General features: G+C 40.3%; 1 protein-coding gene across 1 annotated transcript in view; it reads left to right on the forward strand.

Annotated features, from left to right (window-relative positions):
• The window catches only part of Cir1 (corepressor interacting with RBPJ, CIR1), a 36288-nt gene that overhangs the window by 18413 nt on the left and 3894 nt on the right, over nt 1–13981 (forward strand). The gene's annotated exons all lie outside the window — the stretch shown is intronic.

Consider the following 13981-nt stretch of genomic DNA (forward strand, 5'->3'; position numbering starts at 1 on the left):
AAAAGGGGTGGCATTGCCCCAAAAGAAAAGTACTTATTACCTGACTTACATAACTGTTACCCCTCTGCATATCACCTTTATAAAAGCAATTTTAAAAAATAAAGAAAATTCTTTCACATAGTTATAATTAATTACAGGCTTGAGCCACCATAACCAGCTCAAAAATCTATTTCTACCACCTTTAGCTTCATTTTTGTTGGTTGAATTTGAGGTAGGATCATTTTTATACCTAGGTGTGTCTGAGCTGCAATCTTCCTGCAGATATGGGATACTAACTTGGAATGACAGGCACACACCACTTTCCTCATCCATTGTATTTCCCCTGTAAATGGGATAATAAGCATGTACCACTGCATCAGGCCATTGGTTGAGATGGAATCTAATGAACTTTGGTGCTAGAGCTAGCCTTGAAACAGGATCTCTGGATCTCCCCCTTCCAAGTAGCTAGGATTATGGGCTTGAGCCACCATGCACAGCCCAAAATTCTATTTCTTAAGCTCCTTTTTTCTCTAGATATAATCTTGTACATCTTTGCATGTTTGACTTTTAGATTTCAGAAAGTGAGCACATAGATAGCTGTATAAGGAGTCCTGTGTGAGTCAGATAGACTGGGAGTCCCAGGAGATAATAGCAACCCTGCTTAAGCTTCTTAACTAACATTTTATTCAGCCCTCTACCAGCACTAAAACTGGATGCGTAGCCCTATAGTCCTCATACTTCCCTGGTATTGAGCATTGTGGCCTTCTACGATGCACTTGTTGGAAGCACTCAAACTGAATGCCATTTTTGTAAAAGTAATATATGATCATAATTTTTTTAGCTTGATGATGTGATGGATTACACTAATTGATTTTCAAATGTTGAACCAGCTTTGCATATTAGATTAAATCCTACCTGTTTTGTGGTAAACAATTGCTTTTATCTGTATTGTTAGATTCAACTAGTTCAATAGATTGTTAACAATTTATGTTCATGAGAGATGATGGTCTGTAACTTCACTGTCTTATAATATCTCTGTGTGTGCATACATGTATGTGCTTGTGGGTACATGTTCAGGCCAGTACTTGGGCTTGAACTTGGACCAGGGTGCTCTCCCTTAGCTTTATCCACTCAAAACTGGCACTCTACCACTTGATTCATACTTCCACTTCCAGCTTCCGTGCTGGTTAACTGAAGATAAGAGTCACATGGACTTTTATGCCCATGCTAGCTTCAACTGTGATTCTCAGATCTCAGCCTCCTGAGTAGCTAAGATTATAGGCATGAGCCACCAACAACTGACTGTATACTTTTGGTATTAGGGTTATGCTGGTCTCATAGAATGTGAGGTAGTGTTTCTTCTATTTTCTTTTCTTTTTTTTTTTTTTGCCAGTCATTGGGCCTGAACTCTGGGTCTGGGCGCTGTCCTTCAGCTCTTCAGCTCAAGGCTAGCGCTCTACCAACTTGAGCCATGGCACCACATCCAGCTTTTTCTGCTTATGTGGTGCTGAGGAATCGAACTCAGTGCCTCATGCCTGCAAGGCAAGCACTCTTACCACTGAGCCACATTCCCAGCCCTCTTCTATTTTCTAGAAGAGGTTTTAGAATATTAATATCTTTTTCTTTAAATGTTTCATAGCCTTAACCAGTTAATTGATCTAGGCCTGAAGTTTTCTATCTTGAAAGAACAAGCATAGAATTATTTATTATAGTTCTTTACTACTCCTCTAAAACAGCCTTGAGACCTGTAGTGATAGTACTTTTCATTTCTAATACTAGTTATTATAGTCTTCTCTTTGTTTTTAGTCAGCCTGGCTAGAGTTTTATCAGTTTTACTAATCTTGTTCAGAGAACCAGCTTTCAGTTCCCTCATTTCATTTTCAGTTTTATTTCCTTCTCAGTTTTGATTTAATTTGCTCTTTTCTTTTTTTGGGGGGGGGTGGTTCCAGTTGTGGGGCCTGAACTCTGGGCCTGGGCACTGTCCCTCAGCTCTTCAGCTCAAGGCTAACACTCTACCACTTGAGCCACAGCGCTACTTCCGGCTTTTTTCTTTTTGCTTATGTGGTGCTGAGGAATCGAACCCAGGGCCTCAGGCATGCAAGGCAAGCGCTCTACCACTGAGCCAACTTCCTAGCCCCTAATTTGCTCTTTTCTAAGGTGAAAAAAAATATTGTTTTGTGGTGGTAGGGAATTAACCCCACAGTCTTTTTTTCTTTTTTCTTTTTTTTTTTGGGGGGGGGAGGTAGGGAGGGGGGAAGATCCAGTCGTGGGGCCTGAACTCTGGGCCTGGGAGCTGTCCCTCAGCTCTTCAGCTCAAGTCTAGCGCTCTACCACTTGAGCCACAGCACCATTTCCGGCTTTTTCCTTTTTGCTTATGTGGTGCTGAGGAATTGAACCCAGGGCCTCATGCCTGCAAGGCAAGCACTCTACCACTGAGCCACCTTCCTAACCCATCCCATGGTCTTCTTGCACATGCTTGCCAGTCCTCTACTACTGAGCTACATACCCAGCCCCAGATAATTGGTTTTAAGTCTGTCTCCTTTTTTATGTGTGCATTTAGTACTATAATTTTCTCTTTAAAGGTGTTTTTGTTGTGTCTTCAATTTTTTTTTTTTTTCGGTCGTGGGGCTTGAACTCTGGGCTTGGGTGCTGTCCCTGTGTTCTTCAGCTCAGGGTGAGCTCTCTACCGCTTGAGCAACAGCACAACTTCCAGTTTTCTGGTGGTTAATTGGAGATAAGAGTCTCACGGACTTTCCTGCCCGGTATGGCTTTGAACCTGGCTTTGAACCGTGATCTTCAGATCTCAGCCTCTTGAGTAGCTAGGATTACAGGCCTGAGCTACTGATGCCCAGCTGTGTCTTCAAATTTTGGTAGTTTTGTTGCAGTACTGCCTGACACCACCCAAAGGTAGGCCCAGATTCACAGGTTAATAGTGCTCTAAAAGACTGCCCTGGCCGGGCGCTGGTGGCTCACGCCTGTAATCCTAGCTACTCAGGAGGCTGAGATCTGAGGATCACGGTTCAAAGCCAGCCCGGGCAAGAAAGACCGTGAGACTCCTATCTCCAATAAACCACCAGAAAACCGGAAGTAGCGCTGTAGCTCAAGTGGTAGAGCGCTCACCTTGAGCTGAAGAGCTGAGGGACAACGCCCAGGCCCAGAGTTCAAGCCCCACGACTGACAAAAAAAAAAAAAAGACTGCCCTGAAATCAGGTACCACTTACATATTTGAGGTTCCCAGGACATACACCAAACCTGCTACAAATTCAGGGATTTCTTCTACCACATCAGGTTTGATAATTCACTAGACTGACTTACAGAACTCAGAAAAACCTTATATTTAGGATTACAGTTTTATTACAGCAAAAAGAAAAAAAAAATCACGACTAGACAAAAGAAAAGATACAGCCAGGCGCTGGTGGCTCACGCCTGTAATCCTAGCTACTCAGGAGGCTGAGATCTGAGGATCGCGGTTCAAAGCCAGCCCGGGCAGGAAAGACTGTGAGACTCCTATCTCCAATAAACCACCAGAAAACCAGAAGTGGCGCTGTAGCTCAAGTGGTAGAGCGCTCGCCTTGAGCTGAAGAGCTGAGGGACAGCGCCCAGGCCCAGAGTTCAAGCCTCACGACCAACAAAAAAAAAAAAAAAAAAGATACATATGACAAGGTCCAAGAAGGTTTCACACTTACAGCTTCTAGTTTCTTCTTCCCATAAAGTCATCAAGATCTGTCACTCATCTTGTAAATCAGTAATACACTCAGAGAAGCATTAACTAGGAAAGCTCGTTCAAACTTTTAAATCTCAATACAGACTTTTTAAATACAATTTTAATCAAGAGTTAAGAATTGAGTTTTTTTGGGGGGAGGGGGAGTTGATTGTGGGGCTTGGACTCAGGGCCTGGCCTCTGTCCCTAAGCTCTTTTGCTTAAGGCTAATGCTCTACCATTTTGAGCAATAGAGCCACTTCTAGTTTTCTGGTAGTTAATTGGCAATAAGAGTCTCATGGACTTTGCTGCCTGGGCTGGCTTTGAACCGCTATCCTCAGATCTCAGCCTCCTGAATAGTTAGGGTTATAGTTGTGAGCCACTGATGCCTAGCTTGAATTGAGATTTAATTACAAAGGCATCTCAATCTCCAGCCATACTTTATACTCTTTCCTGAGGCTTCCTTGCCTTGCATGTTTTTTAGAACTGTGTTGTTTAATCTACAGCTATTTAGAGGATTTCCAGCTATCTTTCTGCACTGATTTCTTCTAGTTTAATTCAGTTGTGGTCTAAGCACATGACTTATATGATTTTTCATTCTTTTGTATTTGTTAAGGTGTGTTATATGGCCCAGAATGTTGTGTTTCAGGTAGAAGTTGTATGGGGAAAAAATGTGTATTTTGCTGTTCTAGATGAAGTCTTCTAGAAAAGCCAATTACATCTAGTAATGAATCAGATCAGTTTAACATCTTATTTTCTACTAGATATATCAATTACTGGTAGACGGATACTGAGTTTGCAATGGTGAGCGTAGGTTTGCCAATTTCTTTCTTTCTCTCTTTCTCTCTTTCTCTCTTTCTCTCTTTCTCTCTTTCTCTCTCTTCCTTCCTTTCTTCCTTCCTTCCTTCCTTCCTTCCTTCCTTCCTTCCTTCCTTCCTTCCTTCCTTCCTTCCTTCCTTCCTTCCTTCCTTCCTTCCTTTCTTTCTTTCTCTTTTTTGGTCAGTCATGGGTCTTGAACTCTGGGCCTGGGCGTTGTCCCTCAGCTCTTCAGCTCAAGGCTAGCACTCTACCACTTGAGCCACAACACCACTTCCACTTTTCTGGTGGTTAATTAGAAATAAGAATCTCACGGACTTTCCTGCACGATCTGGCTTTGAACTGTGATCCTCAAATCTCAGCCTCCTCAGTAGCTAGGATTACAGGCATGAACCACCTAAAAATACTTTTATCAGTTTTTGTCTCACATATTTTGATGCTCTGTTAAATGCAGTTATGTTCAGGATTCTTGTGTCTTTTTTGAGAATTAACCCCTTTATCAAACCTTGATAATTAGACTTGCTCTGAAAACTGTTTGTCTAAAACTAATGAAGATATTATAGCTTTGTCTGGTTACTGTTAGCATAGTAGTACCTCCAATATTTTTTTGTTTTCTTTAGTTTGTTTTCTTTTCCTTTATTTTGACAGTACTGGCCCCAAACTTACAGCCTTACATACCACACCACACCAGTCAAGCACTGTACAACTGAGCCATATATTCCAGGCCTCTTCTTACACTTGTAATCTGTGTTTTTTTCTTTAAATTAAGTTTCTTGTTGACATCATATTTTATTATTGAAAATATACTTAAATTGCTATGCTGAGACCACTCACATTTAGTGATGATTGATATAATTGGATTAGTAGTTAACATGTTTATAGTATTTTCTATTCATTTCTCTACTTCATTGTTTCATTGTTGTCTTATTTTTCTGCTTCCTCTTGTGTTTTTTTTTTTATTCCCTCCTGGGCAGGAGGGAGGGGTGGTGCCAATTCTAGAGTTTCAACTGTGGGCCTGGGTATTGTCCCTGACCTTTATTTCAAGGTTAGTGCTCTATAACTGAGCTGCCACCTCTGGCATTTTTGATGGTTTATTAGAGATAAGAATCTAATGGACTTTCCTGCCCAGGATGGCTTTGAACCTTTATCCTTAGAGATCAGCCTCCTAAGTTGCTAAGATTTCAAGTATAAGCCTCCTGCACCCAGATCCTCTGGTTTTAATTGGACATTTTAATTGAGCATTTCTCTCCTCTCAACATTTCAGTTCAAAGACGATCCTAATTTAAAGATAGTCCAGAGCCAGGCACTGGTGGCTGTCATCTTAGCTACTCAGGAGGTTGAGATCTAAGGATCATGGTTTGAAGCCAACATGGGCAGGAAAGTTCATGAGACTCGTGTGCTGGGGCTCAAGTAGTAGAGTGCTCACTTTGAGCAAAAGAAGCTCAGAGACAGTGCCCAGGATTGGGGGGAGAGGGAAGAGACACACAATCCAGGTAGACAAATCCCTGACAATTTTATCTTCAGTTAACTAATAAAAAGCCAAAAGTGGAGCTATGTCTGAAGTGGTAGAGTTGTCAGCCTTGAGCAGAAAAAGCTAAAGGAGACTGCCCTGGCTCTAAGTTCAAGCCCCAGTACCAGCACACACAAAAACATTCAGATTCCCCATTCAGGACTTTCCTTATAGTTAAAATAAACAGATACAGTGAGTGTAGAGAACTCAGTCATTACTATTGGAAGTGTGTGTGTGTGTGTGTGTGTGTGTTATTTTTGGAAGTTTTTACTTTGGCCCTCATGGGGCTTGAACTCTGCGTGCGTGCGTGCGTGCGTGCGTGCGTGCGTGCGTGCGTGCGTGCGTGCGTGCGTGTGTGTGTGTGTGTGTGTGTGTGTGTTATTTTTGGAAGTTTTTACTTTGGCCCTCATGGGGCTTGAACTCTGGGCATGGTCCCTGAGCATTTTTGTTGTTGTTGTTGGTTGTGGGGCTTGAACTCTGGGCGTGGGTACTGTTCCTGAGCTCTTCATCTCAAGGCACTTGAGCCACAGCACCACTTCCGGTTTTCTGGTGGTTAATTGGAGATAAGAGTCTCACAGACTTTCTTGCCGAGTCAGCCTTTGAACTGTGATCCTCAGCTCTCAGCCACCTGAGTAGCTAGGATTACAGGCACAAGCCACCCTGAGTTTCTTTTGTTCAAGGGTAGTGCTCTACCACTTGAGCCACAGCGCCAATTCTGTTTTTTTCTGTTTATGTGGTACTAAGGAATTGAACCTGGGGCTTAATGCATGTTAAGCAAGCACTCTACCACTAAGCCACATTCTCAGCACTTACTGTAACTTTTTAAAAAGTAACATCATTACCCTTAAGTGTTGAGTTTGACAAATGTATACACCTTGTAACCAGCCTTTGGACAAATTGTGGAGCATTGCTATTTATCCATTTCTTGTCTGCCTCCTCATACCACAGCTACTTTTTTTTTTGGGGGGGGGGGTCCAGTTGTGGGGCCTGAACTCTGGGCCTGGGCGCTGTCCCTTAGCTCTTCAACTCAAGGCTAGCGCTCTATCACTTGAGCCACAGCACCACTTCCGGCTTTTTTCTTTCTGCTTATGTGGTGCTGAGGAATCGAACCCAGGGCCTCAGGCATGCAAGGTAAGCATTCTACCACTGAGCTACCTTCCCAGCCCCGCAAAGTTTTTTTGTTTTGTTTTGTTTTGGGTCCGGTCCTGAGGTCTGAACTCTGGGCCTGGGTGCTGTCTCTCAGCTCTTCAGCTCAAGGCTAACGCTCTACCACTTGAGCCACAGCGCCACTTCCAGTTTTTTTCTTTTTGCTTATGTAGTGCTGAGGAATCGAACCCAGGGCCTCAGGCATGCAAGGTAAGCGCTCTACCACTGAGCCACCTTCCCAGCCCCAAAGTTGTTTTTAATAGTAATTTTTACTAGCATACAATAAGGATAGTTTCATGTTACTTTGCCTTTGTATTTTTCAGACACAGACTAAAATGAAATGTTTGCTTTCCCTTTACATTGTATATTTTAATAGAGATCAGTTAGCTTCTTTAGTATGAACTTAGGGTAAGGGCATTACGAAACTATTGTTTCTAGCCTCCACTGAGACAAACTGGCAGTGTGTCAGGAAAATTCTCAGTATGGAGCAGTTTTATTACAATTCAATACAATAGGTTCTTACATAACCTTTAGAAAATCCTACATAAAACACTCTCATGTATATAAATAAAAATCACCCACACACTTTATTAATAGCTTTGTTCACTTTTCTCCTGAAACTTATGCCGCATGATATACTGTGTCCCTTAAAGACAACTTTCTATAAGCTTGCTTAAAAACAAAATAATGATGGTAATACTAGGAATCAAATATAAGATAGTTCTTTTTTTGCTCTTGATTGTGGGCTTGCCCTTGCTACACGAGTCTTTACCACCTGAGCCATGACCATAGCACATTCTTTTTCTTTTCAGGTAGGGTCTTATGGTTTTGCCCCGGGATGTTCTCAGAGTGTGATCCTCATGGTCCTCCTATCTGTGCCTCTAAGTAGGTGGTATCACAACCTTATTTCACCATACTCAGCTTATTTCTTGAGATAGGGTCTCACTAACATTTTTGCCCAAACTATCCTGAGTTCTGTAATCCACCCCAGTGTTCTGCCTAGTAGCTGGGAGTATCTTTTTTTATTTAGTGGCAAGGAATAACTTATTTACTAGTATAGTCAATTTAACTTGAAGGGAAAAAAGGACTGGTTATATACTTTCATGGAAATGATAATCTTATTTTATTTATGACTATATCTAGAGATTTATTTTATTTATTTAGGGTGTAAGTAATGAATCCAGGATCTTATGAATGATTCTGCTAATAAACTATACCATCAGCCAAAGGGATATTTTGGACAATGCTTGATAAGAAATGTACTCATTATCTTGCCCATGTAATTGTAACTCCTCTGTATTTTCATTTTTTAAAAGAAAAAAAAGGATATTTTGGGATTGGTTTGGTGTTGCCTGGTGATGGATCTTAGACTGAGGAGGATTCTAGACTGAGCTACATCCCTGCTTGGGAGGAGGAAAGTGGTTATTTTAAAATATACACTTTTAGCCGGGCGCCGGTGGCTCACGCCTGTAATCCTAGCTACTGAGGAGGCTGAGATCTGAGGATCACGGTTCAAAGCCAGCCTGGGCAGAAAAGTCCATGAGACTCTTATCTCCAATTAACCAGAAAGTGGTGCTGGCGCTCAAGCGGTAGAGCGCTCACCTTGAGCTGAAGAGCGCAGGGACAGCGCCCAGGCCCAGAGTTCAAGCCTCACGACAGACAAAAAATAATAATAATAAAATAAATACACACTTTTAACTTTCTGCTGCTGTTACTTTGACTGCAATAAATACATGGTGAAAGAGCTTACAAGAACATACCAAGTAGAAGTTTCAGCCTTTTCTTAGAAATATTTGGAGCTGTCAGTTATTTTTTTGAGTCTGGAGTTTTGAGTCTGTGTACTCCCTCAGAGTAAATAGTACCAAATAATACAATAATAAGATTTTAGATCTAACTGCCAATTGACAGATGCTAGATGGACATATTAAATGGCATCACTATCCAGTGTATGGGGCATTTACAAGACAAATTATCCAGTTTCTTCACCAAATGAATAACAGCCAGAGGAAAGGATCAGTAAGTATTGAAAGAAACTTATATCTGTAAACCAAATACAATGTATGGGGCTCATTTGAACCCTAATCTAAACTAACTATAAAGAAGATACTTTTGATGCAATTGGAGGAATATAAATGTTGATAGTAGATGATTATCCTCACAGATAGATACTAGAAAAGTATAGTTTTAAGAAATAGTCCTTGTTAGTGGTTTAGACTAAAGTGATAACTGAGATGCTATTTAAAATATACTTCCAAAGTTGAAAGTAGTAGATAAAACAAGAGTGGTACTGGGGAGGGAGGTGAAGGGTAAACAAAGGAGGAGGCTGCAATGCTTGGTAAGAAATGTATGCATTATCCTGCCCATGTAATTGTAACCCCTCTGTACAGTATGTTCTCAAATAAAATAAAATAAAATAAAATAAAAAAAACAAGAGTGGTAAACTATACTTAATTATTGAAGATGTGTGATTTATACAGGTTTGAAATATTCCATAGCATAAAGTTAAATTAAAATACATGTGAGCTAAAGAAAAAAACTCAGCAATGAAGAAAATACTCAGTGATAGAGCACATGCCTAACATATATGATGCCTTGAGTTTGGTCCCAGCAGCACAAATATACACAAGCAAAAGTATTCTTATTAGAACTAGCAGAGTTGTTTGTTTTTTAAGCATCTTATAAATTAATGTTTTGTGTTTGAAGAAAAGAGTAAAGGATATTTCTACTGTAGCCTTACTAAACCACTACTCACTGCCCCCTCTTCTCTCACTTAATACCATAAAAATGTAGACAAAGCTACTTCCTTTGAGCCAGCATTCAAGGAGCTGAGGCAAGAAGATCATAATTTCATCTACTTCCTAGTCAATAGAGATTGACTTCCTAAGTGATTTTAAGGCTGGTTTAAGCTACCTAGCAAGACTCTGCGTAAAAATAAATTATAAATAATAAAATATACAAAAGACTCGGGATTAACTCAGTGATTGATCTCTTGGCTAACAAGCCCTCGGTTCTACTCCTAGTACTGCTTCCTTGGAAGAAAATTATGAATGTTGTTACCCAGCAGGTGAACCTGATGTTAGCACAGTAGTAAGTGGCATTTGCCTTGGACTGCTGTCCTCCAATTGTGGAGTCAATTTCATGTCCTTTTCTCATAACTAGAACCTTCACAGGTATATTAATTTACCCTCTGATGAAATCCCTGTTTTACTACGGCTTTTGTTTTATATAAATGCTGCTAGTGAATAGAGTAAGCCCTTTACAGTTTTTTGGGTTTCTTTCCAGTTGTGGGGCTTGAACTCTGGGCCTGGGTGCCGTCTCTCAGCTTCAGCTCTTCAGCTCAAGGCCACAGTGCCACTTCTGGGTTTTTTCTGGTGGTTTATTGGAGATAAGAGTCTCACAGACTTTCTTGCCCAGGCTGGCTTTGAACCATGATCCTCAGATCTCAGCCTCCTGAGTAACTAGGATTACAGGTGTGAGCCAGTGGCACCTGGCTATAGTTTTGTATAGCATAATTCATATTCTAGGAACTCTCTCTTTCCTAACATACTACTCCATGGGATTTTTTTGGGAGAAGATAGTCTATGTCTAATTAGGATTTAGAACTGAACACTATAGGACACATTCATATACCAGAGAAAGAAATATGTGCAGAGTAATGTTGAGTGTTTCTTCAATGGGCCTTCCACAATCTTGTTTCTCATGCTATGCAGACCTAACTCAGTTGGCTCAAAAGTATCTACAAAGGAGCCCTCACAAATCTACATTTTAGAACAAAGACCCTTTTTTTTAATTCTCTAGAATTACTCTGTCATAGTAACTTTAAGAGTAAGTGAAATGTTACTGTGATCCAGTCTCAGTTATAATTTAAATCAAGGTCCCATGCATAAAAAACGCCCTTCTAGGAGCTGGGAATGTGGATTAGTGGTAGAGTGCTTGCCTTGCCTACATGCATGAAACCCTGGGGTCAATTCCTTAGTACCATGTAAACAGAAAAAGCTGAAAGTGGTGCTGTGGCTCAAGGGGTAGAGTGCTAGCCTTGAACAGAAGCAGCTCAGGAACAGTACCCAGGCTCTGAGTTCAAGCCCCAGGACTGGCAAAAAAAAAAAGTCCTTCTACATTTCAGTGTTTTTGTTGTATAGTCTGTTTAATCAGTGTATCTATTTAATTTTTGTATCAATCAATTTGGAGTTCTCAAAGAACTAGAATCATTTCTACATAACATCAAAATGACATGAAAATAATAAAGTCATTCTAAACGGTTATTTTTGTTGTTGTTTGGTGTTATAGTGCTATCTGAGGGTTTGAACTCAGAGCTTTGTGCTTGCTTGTTAGGCATGTTCTCTATCACTTAATTGGTGCTCCCACTTCTAAACCCAGAACTTTAAACCAAGAGTTTTTTTTTATTGGTCATGGGGCTTGAACTCTGGGCCTGGGCACTGCCCTCAGCTCTTCAGCTCAAAGCTAGTGCTCTACCACAGCGCCACTTCCAGTTTTCTGGTGGTTAATTGGAGATAGAGTCTCATGGACTTTGCTGCCTGGGCTGGCTTTGAACCACGATCCTCATACCTCAGCCTTCTAAGCATAGGATTACAGGTTTGCACCAGCACCTGGTTAAACCAAGAATTTTCGATGGTAGGAGAAAGTTTTTGTTTTTTGTTTTTTGGTTTTTTTTTTGGGTCCGGTCATGGGGCCTGAACTCTGGGCCTGGGCGCTGTCCCTCAGCTCTTCAGCTCAAGGCTAGCGCTCTACCACTTGAGCCATAGCGCCACTTCCGGCTTTTTTCTTTTTGCTTATGTGGTACTGGGGAATCGAACCCAGGGCCTCAGGCATGCAAGGCAAGCAAGCGCTCTACCACTGAGCCACCTTCCCAGCCAGGAGAAAGTTTTTATACAAAAAATATGTGAAGCCTGGCACCAGTGGCTCACACCTGTAATTTTATCTACTCAGTAGGCTGAGATCTGAGGGCACGTTTCAAAGCCATTCCAGGCAAGGAAAGTCCATGAGACTCCTATCTCCAGTTAACCACCAAAAAAACTGAAGTGGCGCTGTGTCTTAAGTGGAGAGCACTTGCCTTGAGCTGAAGAGTTCCGGGACAGCACCCAGGCCCAGAGTTCAAGCCCCATGACGGACCAAAAAAACAAAAAATGTAAAAGTTGGATTTTGAAATTGTCACTTTGAAGAGCATTTTTTTCTTTAGGTATGAAGACTGTATCTTAACTATTCAGATAGTCATGAAAATTGTATCACTACTGGTAAAAATGATAATTGGTTATGGTTTTGTGAGTATTGTTTTTAGGCACTTAACTAGCACTTTGCTTTGTGGACAGGCTCACTGTGTAGCCCAGGACAACCTTGAATTTTCAATCCTGCTATCTCAGCCTCCCTGAAAGATTACCGCCAGCCCTGGCAGGAAAGTCCATGAGACTCTTCTCTCCAATTAACCAACAGAACACCAGAAGTAGTGCTGCTTCCTAAGTGGTAGAGCCTTGAGCTAAAGAGCACAAGGACAGCACTTAGGCCCAGAGTTTAAACCCTCACAGCTTAAAGGAAATTAATGAAATTAGCAGTAACCCCTCATCCTAATAGTCAAGCTTTTTGGCCCTTTACTAGAGAATTTTTTTTCCCAAATTCTTGGCATGTTTCCTTTCTGAATTCATTTGACATATAATAAAGTGGTTGAAAAGCAAATGTTATAATTCCAAAGGCATATTTTCTACTTTATAAAACTATGTTCCTACATGTGAAATTTGAAAAGCCACCAAAGCAAATTGTGTTATTCATTCAAAGCTATTAATTACATGAATACTTTTCTGCTAGAGGGAACTAATATTAATATTTAAAATCAAATTTTATTTAAAATTTTATCAGTATTAGCAACAATCAAAGTGAGTAATTAAAAGGCCATTAAATTACATCTATAGGAATTTAATATAACTTTGCCATACTTCAGTAATAGGCAATTTTCCCTCCATCTTCTTTTTTACACTGGAGCAAATACTCAGTTGTCCTTGGTAGTAAGTCCTTATTGATAGTAATTCTGTTATTCCCTTTGCTATTATAGATATGTTGCCCAAGGTAGTTAGTGTAGATGATTAATGCTAGAAAGTTTAGAGAGCTGCCATGAGAGATTTTCAGTTAGTTTACTGCCTACAGGGAAAATAAGAAGGAATAGATTAAGAGGAAAATCTCACTTCTTTAAGCCTGTTTGAGGAAAGTGGCACACCTTTACATTTTTCAAAGCTTTTGTTAGTCTAATTATAAAAACAAGAAACTCACTTTTCAATTTAAAATATCACAAAAGTGGAAAACAGAAGCTTGTGAAAAATAACATACATACCTATAGCCAACCTAAAATTGCTGTCACCAACCCCCAAGAGGTAACTAGAAATTTGAAAATCTAGGCATATATATAAATGAGATTAACTAAAGTGCTTGTTGGTTATCCAGAGAACATGTGCATATATATGTGAGTGGTGTTGATAGTATCAAAAGTGAGACAATACTTTCAGTATTAGTGTTTGAGGAAAAGATTAAGTGAATTCCTACTGAGAGGATAACTAGTAAAAGATTAATTGTACTTTTTTATCATTTTCTTTTGATTTTTATACAAAAATGTCTACCCAGACAACATCTAAATGTTATCTTTTTCAGTATGACAAAGTTACATAAGAAGAGACTCCCCTTGCACATAAAGAAAAATGCAATTATTTTCTATTCTGAATCTCCACACTGCTGTTTTAGAAAATCATATCTGATTATTTGCTCAGCAGAAGATTATTGAGTTGATTTAGCTGTGATTTTACTTAACAAAGCTTCAACTGCATTCCTAC

The sequence above is a fragment of the Dipodomys merriami genome, unplaced genomic scaffold, assembly GCF_024711535.1.
Source record: "Dipodomys merriami isolate MVZ:Mamm:240054 unplaced genomic scaffold, mDipMer1.0.p SCAF_1, whole genome shotgun sequence".
NCBI lineage: Eukaryota > Metazoa > Chordata > Mammalia > Rodentia > Heteromyidae > Dipodomys > Dipodomys merriami.